Source organism: Pseudophryne corroboree, chromosome 5, assembly GCF_028390025.1.
Source record: "Pseudophryne corroboree isolate aPseCor3 chromosome 5, aPseCor3.hap2, whole genome shotgun sequence".
NCBI classification, from domain to species: Eukaryota; Metazoa; Chordata; class Amphibia; order Anura; family Myobatrachidae; genus Pseudophryne; species Pseudophryne corroboree.
Genome location: NC_086448.1, coordinates 178877251 through 178887348, shown reverse-complemented (window position 1 = coordinate 178887348; position 10098 = coordinate 178877251). Strand labels below are relative to the sequence as shown.

The following is a 10098-nucleotide window of genomic DNA, read 5'->3' as shown; positions in this document are numbered from 1 at the left end:
CCTCAATGCACTACTCTGAACATCATCCATCACATGAGGGTGAGGCGAGCACTAGGGTTTATGATCCTCTTACTCCTGGGGATCAGTCTAACATCATTGTGACAGCAAAGTTAACTGGTACTTGAGCCAGGCAGTGTAGCATCTTTGTACTGTATACCACCTTCGAACTGTGCAAATTGATCAGTGTGTATCAGGTGTGTGATATCTGTGTGACCCATGCAAAGCCGTAATTAGAGATGTGCAAGCGGTGCCATTGCCTAGGACGCAGGGCCCTGGGTGCAGCACCATCGCTTGCCCGTGGCACCTGCATGTGGCTTGCTGTGTGCCAATGGACACTCCTGGCAGACACCCTGCCATCTGTGAGCTGACTGGAGCATCCTCAAGGACTGTCACCTGTGTATAGTGATCAGTGTAACATGTGTACAGTGATCAGTGTGTATATCAGGAATTCCCAACCTTGGTCCTCAAGACACACTAACAGTCCATGTTTCAGTGATATCCATGCTAGAGCACAGGAGACTTAATTAGTACTTTAGTTAATGTGACTTAATCATATGCGCTCAAGTCTGGATATCACTAAAACATGGACTGTTAGACAGTGTGCCTTGAGGAACTGAGGTTGGGAATGCCTGGTGTATAGGGTAAGTAAATAGAGTGGAATGAGTAAATCAATGGCAGGGACCTTGTAGTGCTAATGGGAGATCCTAGGGGTGGCTCCCAGGTAAGCTAGCTAGATGCGTTTTAGTATGAGCCTTTATCATGAGGCCTTACTGTAGACAAATCACATGGCCCTGTGGGGGCACTGCTATTATGTAGTGTTAGGACTGCTGATATCGGAGAAGCCCTGACGCGGCCAGCAGCTAAACATGTCTTTGCAAATGCATGTGACCAATTTCTCTGAAATTCTATTACCATATAGGTTCAGGTATTATAACAGGTAATCGTCAGTGTGCTTGGGGGAACCCGGGGGTGGGGGGGGATTGGGCGGTAAAGCACACCCCCTCTTCTGTTTATTTGTGACCCCCTACCCTCTTTTAGCACCTGATATATAATTATCTCCAGAATTTATTGAGCAGCTACCCCCTCTCTGTCTGCTGTTTTTTTTATTTTATGGCAGAATTATAAAAGCCCCTTCCTTACTACCTTTAATACCTTTACTAGATAGGATAATACTGGGCAGCAGCATTGAGCAGTGGCTCACTGTATCACTGTCGATCTAGTGACTGTCGACCTATAGTGGTCGACCTAGACAGTGTCGACCTTCAGACCGGATCCTGTATCACGAGCCAGGCAGTCAGTGTACCTCCTTACTGCATCGACCTAGTGACTGTCGACCTATAGTGGTCGACCTAAACATTGTCGACCTATAGTGGTCGACCTAAACATTGTCGACCTAGACAGGTTCGACCTTCAGACCGGATCCCGTATCACCAGCCAGGAAGTCAGTGTACCTCCTTACTGCATCGCCGGCCAGTCAGGTTCCTTTCTTACTGCATCACTAGCCAGTCAGGATCTCTCTTTAATGCATTGTCGGCCAGTGATGGTCCTTCTTACTGCATTGCTAGCAGTCAGGGTCCCTTCATACTACATTGCCCAACCAGTCAGGCTCTCTTCTTACTGCATCGTTGGCCAGTCAGTGGCTACACTCTGGTGCTTCTGCACTATGTGTAGGGAGAGGCTGCCACAATACTGAGCAAGTAGCTGATGAGAGGTGGATGCAGAAGGGTGATTTTATATTTGCGCAGTGGCAATGAGTTCACAGATTGTTAGCTGGGTGGGTGTTGTGAGTCTGTCTGTACTGTGCGCTGACTGCTCTGCATCTGCCTGCTAATATGAGGGATGTGTTGTTAGTTGTTTCAAGTCCTTGATGTCCATCAGAAAATTTGGGGGGCAGTGGGTTGGGGGCCGCAGCAACACTTTTTCTGGCACAGGTCACCAAAATTACTGTAACTAAAACAAAACAAACAAAATGTGGGAATTATTTGATGTTACAAATGGAGCTTAATGTGGGAAATTGACTGGATATTTGGATTCTGATTCCTTCTTAGATTAATGATAACAAAACATGTTATGACATTTTTTTTTTTTTGTTCTCATATGGTAGTTGCCTTGGAAGCTATTTACACGGTCTGCCTTATATAACAAAAATCAGTATCACAAGCCTGGAAACTGCTAGAAGTGTGAGAATGGGGTTTCATGTGGAAATACAAATCCATTAAAAGGTGAAGAAAATGCAAGATCGAATTTCAGCCCCTCAGCACTTGTAAAACCAGTGTTCAATTTGTTCCAGTGAAGATTTGAAGATGAACAAGTTGTGACACGTTCTCAGGCTATGACCATGTGAGGTTTTAAAGAACAGTTTTGGAATATTACGTATACTGAGTTATTACCATATTTGTTTGCAATAGGATGGACACCTGGTATTGTACTGAATACAGACATATTAGGTCAGATGTAATGCCGCCCCAGTTCGACGGCCGTGCGGGATGCCAGCCGAACTAGGATTTTTTTTAAAGGGGCAATCACTTACAAGGCAAAACCATGCCTTGGAAGTGATTGCCCTTTTAAACAAATGTCCAACTTTGGCCGTCATCCCCTTTGGCCACCGAACTTGGGCAGCATTACATCCGGCCCATAAATGGATAGTTTATTACTTGCAGGGACATCATGGGCTTTCTTATGGACACACATTACCACTTCCAGGTAGCCACATAAATAAGAGTTAAGTGATGTACTAAACTACCTGATGCTACCACTTGCCCAAAACCTTAATGTGTATGAAGCAATTTATTATTATTATTATTATTATTATATTGAATTATGCTAAAAACTGACTAAAATGGATCAGACTGTAATGGATAGGATTGCAAGGGTGCCTTAATTGTAGGCTTACCATACTATGGACTAGATGCATCATCGCTTGGAAAGTGATAAAATGGAGAGTGAAAAAAGTACCAGCCAATCAGGTCCTAGCTGCCATGTCACAGGCTGTGTTTGAAAAATGGCAGTTAGTAGCTGATTGGCTGGTAGTTTATCACTTTCCATTTTATCACTTTCCAAGCGAAGATGCATCTAGCCCTATCTCTTTAAACTAGTACACTCATGAATTACACAGGTTCTGGGGCTGGTTGACTTCAAACCTGCATTTCTCCTGGTTTTAATCAAAAGAGATTCTGTGTAATTCATGTATATCCCGAATTAAAGGGACAGTATGGGAAGCCTACTTGCAGTCATTGTGCATGGATGCGACTGTACAGAAGTGCAGCAGTTGGAAACAAGAAGCATTGGCGTGTTTATTAGAGATGAGCGCCTGAAATTTTTCGGGTTTTGTGTTTTGGTTTTGGGTTCGGTTCCGCGGCCGTGTTTTGGGTTCGAACGCGTTTTGGCAAAACCTCACCGAATTTTTTTTGTCGGATTCGGGTGTGTTTTGGATTCGGGTGTTTTTTTCAAAAAACACTAAAAAACAGCTTAAATCATAGAATTTGGGGGTCATTTTGATCCCAAAGTATTATTAACCTCAAAAACCATAATTTACACTCATTTTCAGTCTATTCTGAATACCTCACACCTCACAATATTATTTTTAGTCCTAAAATTTGCACCGAGGTCGCTGTGTGAGTAAGATAAGCGACCCTAGTGGCCGACACAAACACCGGGCCCATCTAGGAGTGGCACTGCAGTGTCACGCAGGATGTCCCTTCCAAAAAACCCTCCCCAAACAGCACATGACGCAAAGAAAAAAAGAGGCGCAATGAGGTAGCTGTGTGAGTAAGATTAGCGACCCTAGTGGCCGACACAAACACCGGGCCCATCTAGGAGTGGCACTGCAGTGTCACGCAGGATGTCCCTTCCAAAAAACCCTCCCCAAACAGCACATGACGCAAAGAAAAAAAGAGGCGCAATGAGGTAGCTGTGTGAGTAAGATTAGCGACCCTAGTGGCCGACACAAACACCGGGCCCATCTAGGAGTGGCACTGCAGTGTCACGCAGGATGTCCCTTCCAAAAAACCCTCCCCAAACAGCACATGACGCAAAGAAAAAAAGAGGCGCAATGAGGTAGCTGTGTGAGTAAGATTAGCGACCCTAGTGGCCGACACAAACACCGGGCCCATCTAGGAGTGGCACTGCAGTGTCACGCAGGATGTCCCTTCCAAAAAACCCTCCCCAAACAGCACATGACGCAAAGAAAAAAAGAGGCGCAATGAGGTAGCTGACTGTGTGAGTAAGATTAGCGACCCTAGTGGCCGACACAAACACCGGGCCCATCTAGGAGTGGCACTGCAGTGTCACGCAGGATGTCCCTTCCAAAAAACCCTCCCCAATCAGCACATGATGCAAAGAAAAAGAAAAGAAAAAAGAGGTGCAAGATGGAATTGTCCTTGGGCCCTCCCACCCACCCTTATGTTGTATAAACAAAACAGGACATGCACACTTTAACCAACCCATCATTTCAGTGACAGGGTCTGCCACACGACTGTGACTGATATGACGGGTTGGTTTGGACCCCCCCCAAAAAAGAAGCAATTAATCTCTCCTTGCACAAACTGGCTCTACAGAGGCAAGATGTCCACCTCATCTTCACCCTCCGATATATCACCGTGTACATCCCCCTCCTCACAGATTATCAATTCGTCCCCACTGGAATCCACCATCTCAGCTCCCTGTGTACTTTGTGGAGGCAATTGCTGCTGGTCAATGTCTCCGCGGAGGAATTGATTATAATTCATTTTAATGAACATCATCTTCTCCACATTTTCTGGATGTAACCTCGTACGCCGATTGCTGACAAGGTGAGCGGCGGCACTAAACACTCTTTCGGAGTACACACTTGTGGGAGGGCAACTTAGGTAGAATAAAGCCAGTTTGTGCAAGGGCCTCCAAATTGCCTCTTTTTCCTGCCAGTATAAGTACGGACTGTGTGACGTGCCTACTTGGATGCGGTCACTCATATAATCCTCCACCATTCTATCAATGTTGAGAGAATCATATGCAGTGACAGTAGACGACATGTCCGTAATCGTTGTCAGGTCCTTCAGTCCGGACCAGATGTCAGCATCAGCAGTCGCTCCAGACTGCCCTGCATCACCGCCAGCGGGTGGGCTCGGAATTCTGAGCCTTTTCCTCGCACCCCCAGTTGCGGGAGAATGTGAAGGAGGAGATGTTGACAGGTCGCGTTCCGCTTGACTTGACAATTTTGTCACCAGCAGGTCTTTCAACCCCAGCAGACCTGTGTCTGCCGGAAAGAGAGATCCAAGGTAGGCTTTAAATCTAGGATCGAGCACGGTGGCCAAAATGTAGTGCTCTGATTTCAACAGATTGACCACCCGTGAATCCTTGTTAAGCGAATTAAGGGCTGCATCCACAAGTCCCACATGCCTAGCGGAATCGCTCCCTTTTAGCTCCTTCTTCAATGCCTCCAGCTTCTTCTGCAAAAGCCTGATGAGGGGAATGACCTGACTCAGGCTGGCAGTGTCTGAACTGACTTCACGTGTGGCAAGTTCAAAGGGCATCAGAACCTTGCACAACGTTGAAATCATTCTCCACTGCACTTGAGACAGGTGCATTCCACCTACTATATCGTGCTCAATTGTATAGGCTTGAATGGCCTTTTGCTGCTCCTCCAACCTCTGAAGCATATAGAGGGTTGAATTCCACCTCGTTACCACTTCTTGCTTCAGATGATGGCAGGGCAGGTTCAGTAGTTTTTGGTGGTGCTCCAGTCTTCTGTACGTGGTGCCTGTACGCCGAAAGTGTCCCGCAATTTTTCTGGCCACCGACAGCATCTCTTGCACGCCCCTGTCGTTTTTTAAAAAATTCTGCACCACCAAATTCAAGGTATGTGCAAAACATGGGACGTGCTGGAATTTGCCCATATTTAATGCACACACAATATTGCTGGCGTTGTCCGATGCCACAAATCCACAGGAGAGTCCAATTGGGGTAAGCCATTCCGCGATGATCTTCCTCAGTTGCCGTAAGAGGTTTTCAGCTGTGTGCGTATTCTGGAAAGCGGTGATACAAAGCGTAGCCTGCCTAGGAAAGAGTTGGCGTTTGCGAGATGCTGCTACTGGTGCCGCCGCTGCTGTTCTTGCGGCGGGAGTCCATACATCTACCCAGTGGGCTGTCACAGTCATATAGTCCTGACCCTGCCCTGCTCCACTTGTCCACATGTCCGTGGTTAAGTGGACATTGGGTACAACTGCATTTTTTAGGACACTGGTGAGTCTTTTTCTGACGTCCGTGTACATTCTCGGTATCGCCTGCCTAGAGAAGTGGAACCTAGATGGTATTTGGTAACGGGGGCACACTGCCTCAATAAATTGTCTAGTTCCCTGTGAACTAACGGCGGATACCGGACGCACGTCTAACACCAACATAGTTGTCAAGGACTCAGTTATCCGCTTTGCAGTAGGATGACTGCTGTGATATTTCATCTTCCTCGCAAAGGACTGTTGAACAGTCAATTGCTTACTGGAAGTAGTACAAGTGGGCTTACGACTTCCCCTCTGGGATGACCATCGACTCCCAGCGGCAACAACAGCAGCGCCAGCAGCAGTAGGCGTTACACGCAAGGATGCATCGGAGGAATCCCAGGCAGGAGAGGACTCGTCAGAATTGCCAGTGACATGGCCTGCAGGACTATTGGCATTCCTGGGGAAGGAGGAAATTGACACTGAGGGAGTTGGTGGGGTGGTTTGCGTGAGCTTGGTTACAAGAGGAAGGGATTTACTGGTCAGTGGACTGCTTCCGCTGTCACCCAAAGTTTTTGAACTTGTCACTGACTTATTATGAATGCGCTGCAGGTGACGTATAAGGGAGGATGTTCCGAGGTGGTTAACGTCCTTACCCCTACTTATTACAGCTTGACAAAGGGAACACACGGCTTGACACCTGTTGTCCGCATTTCTGGTGAAATACCTCCACACCGAAGAGCTGATTTTTTTGGTATTTTCACCAGGCATGTCAACGGCCATATTCCTCCCACGGACAACAGGTGTCTCCCCGGGTGCCTGACTTAAACAAACCACCTCACCATCAGAATCCTCCTGGTCAATTTCCTCCCCAGCGCCAGCAACACCCATATCCTCCTCATCCTGGTGTACTTCAACACTGACATCTTCAATCTGACTATCAGGAACTGGACTGCGGGTGCTCCTTCCAGCACTTGCAGGGGGCGTGCAAATGGTGGAAGGCGCATGCTCTTCACGTCCAGTGTTGGGAAGGTCAGGCATCGCAACCGACACAATTGGACTCTCCTTGTGGATTTGGGATTTCGAAGAATGCACAGTTCTTTGCTGTGCTGCTTTTGCCAGCTTGAGTCTTTTCATTTTTCTAGCGAGAGGCTGAGTGCTTCCATCCTCATGTGAAGCTGAACCACTAGCCATGAACATAGGCCAGGGCCTCAGCCGTTCCTTGCCACTCCGTGTGGTAAATGGCATATTGGCAAGTTTACGCTTCTCCTCCGACAATTTTATTTTAGGTTTTGGAGTCCTTTTTTTTACTGATATTTGGTGTTTTGGATTTGACATGCTCTGTACTATGACATTGGGCATCGGCCTTGGCAGACGACGTTGCTGGCATTTCATCGTCTCGGCCATGACTAGTGGCAGCAGCTTCAGCACGAGGTGGAAGTGGATCTTGATCTTTCCCTAATTTTGGAACCTCAACATTTTTGTTCTCCATATTTTAATAGGCACAACTAAAAGGCACCTCAGGTAAACAATGGAGATGGATTGATTGGATACTAGTATACAATTATGGACGGGCTGCCGAGTGCCGACACAGAGGTAGCCACAGCCGTGAACTACCGCACTGTACTGTGTCTGCTGCTAATATATAGACTGGTTGATAAAGAGATAGTATACTCGTAACTAGTATGTATGTATAAAGAAAGAAAAAAAAACCACGGTTAGGTGGTATATACAATTATGGACGGGCTGCCGAGTGCCGACACAGAGGTAGCCACAGCCGTGAACTACCGCACTGTACTGTGTCTGCTGCTAATATATAGACTGGTTGATAAAGAGATAGTATACTCGTAACTAGTATGTATGTATAAAGAAAGAAAAAAAAACCACGGTTAGGTGGTATATACAATTATGGACGGGCTGCCGAGTGCCGACACAGAGGTAGCCACAGCCGTGAACTACCGCACTGTACTGTGTCTGCTGCTAATATATAGACTGGTTGATAAAGAGATAGTATACTCGTAACAAGTATGTATGTATAAAGAAAGAAAAAAAACCACGGTTAGGTGGTATATACAATTATGGACGGGCTGCCGAGTGCCGACACAGAGGTAGCCACGGCCGTGAACTACCGCACTGTACTGTGTCTGCTGCTAATATAGACTGGTTGATAAAGAGATAGTATACTACAAATATTATATATACTGGTGGTCAGGTCACTGGTCACTAGTCACACTGGCAGTGGCACTCCTGCAGCAAAAGTGTGCACTGTTTAATTTTAATATAATATTATGTACTCCTGGCACCTGCTATAACCTATAACTGGCACTGCAGTAGTGCTCCCCAGTCTCCCCCACAATTATAAGCTGTGTGAGCTGAGCAGTCAGACAGATATATAATATATATAGATGATGCAGCACACTGGCCTGAGCCTGAGCAGTGCACACAGATATGGTATGTGACTGACTGAGTCACTGTGTGTATCGCTTTTTTCAGGCAGAGAACGGATATATTAAATAAACTGCACTGTGTGTCTGGTGGTCACTCACTATATAATATATTATGTACTCCTGGCTCCTGCTATAACCTATAACTGGCACTGCAGTAGTGCTCCCCAGTCTCCCCCACAATTATAAGCTGTGTGAGCTGAGCAGTCAGACAGATATATATAATATTATATATAGATAATAGATGATGCAGCACACTGGCCTGAGCCTGAGCAGTGCACACAGATATGGTATGTGACTGAGTCACTGTGTGCTGTGTATCGCTTTTTTCAGGCAGAGAACGGATTATAAATAAAACTGGTGGTCACTGGTCACTATCAGCAAAACTCTGCACTGTACTGAGTACTCCTAATGCTCCCCAAAATTAGTAAATCAAGTGTCTCTCTAATCTATTCTAAACGGAGAGGACGCCAGCCACGTCCTCTCCCTATCAATCTCAATGCACGTGTGAAAATGGCGGCGACGCGCGGCTCCTTATATAGAATCCGAGTCTCGCGATAGAATCCGAGCCTCGCGAGAATCCGACAGCGTCATGATGGCGTTCGGGCGCGCTCGGGTTAACCGAGCAAGGCGGGAAGATCCGAGTCGCTCGGACCCGTGAAAAAAAACATGAAGTTCTGGCGGGTTCGGATTCAGAGAAACCGAACCCGCTCATCTCTAGTGTTTATGTAAAGCTGTACATGCGAGCAAGATAGTGAAAAGCAAGCATGACTCTTAGCTTCTCTGGCTGTGTCAGTGAATCATGAAGAACCGGTCTAGTGGGGAAGGAGGGGTTGAGTATCTCACATATGTTTCCCTTTCGCATATAGCATCTGCTGTAAACTAATACACAAAGGTTTGGTGCTGAAAGGGTTATGGTTGTGACTGACATTTCATTTGCAGCCAATAGAAAAATCTGGGAGGGACGCAGAACCTTTTCCAGCTGTTACTGCTGTCTGCCACCTCAGTCTAAAATAAATATCTAGAGTAGTGATCTAATGAAATACAGGAAAACGCTGCATGTCAAGCAGAAAGCCTATATACAGTATGTTAGTTCATTTATGTATGGAGCTATAGTGCATTAATGTCTGCTTATAGAAAATACCAAGTTATGATGATAATTCCTCAGCTACAATAGGTACAGAGTGCTTCAATCATTTCAATCAAAGATCTGGACATTGATGTGACTTGCAGTTTGCTAAGGTAAGAAAAACCTTCTCACTGTATAATCTGGGCCAAATGTAAATGGAGTTGATGGTACCTTATCAGTGAATATACTGCAGAGCGAGAGATTATAATGGCAAGTGTCCTAGGAAAACCCAAACACATAGTGCATTAATTGCTCCCCAGTTTGCTGTTAATTTGTTGGGACGTGGTGTCAATGAGGTGTTGAAAGCACAACTGATATGGTAAGGCTGGGAATA

The 10098-nt window shown here is 46.1% G+C and overlaps 1 long non-coding RNA gene across 1 annotated transcript in view; it reads left to right on the top strand.

The window, feature by feature from the left end:
* The first annotated feature begins 9672 nt into the window (after positions 1-9672).
* The window catches only part of LOC134927446 (uncharacterized), a 56258-nt gene continuing 55832 nt past the window's right edge, over positions 9673-10098 (top strand). Inside the window, exon 1 of the long non-coding RNA XR_010177643.1 lies at positions 9673-9877. This is a non-coding gene — a long non-coding RNA (uncharacterized LOC134927446). The remainder of the gene's footprint in view (positions 9878-10098) is intronic.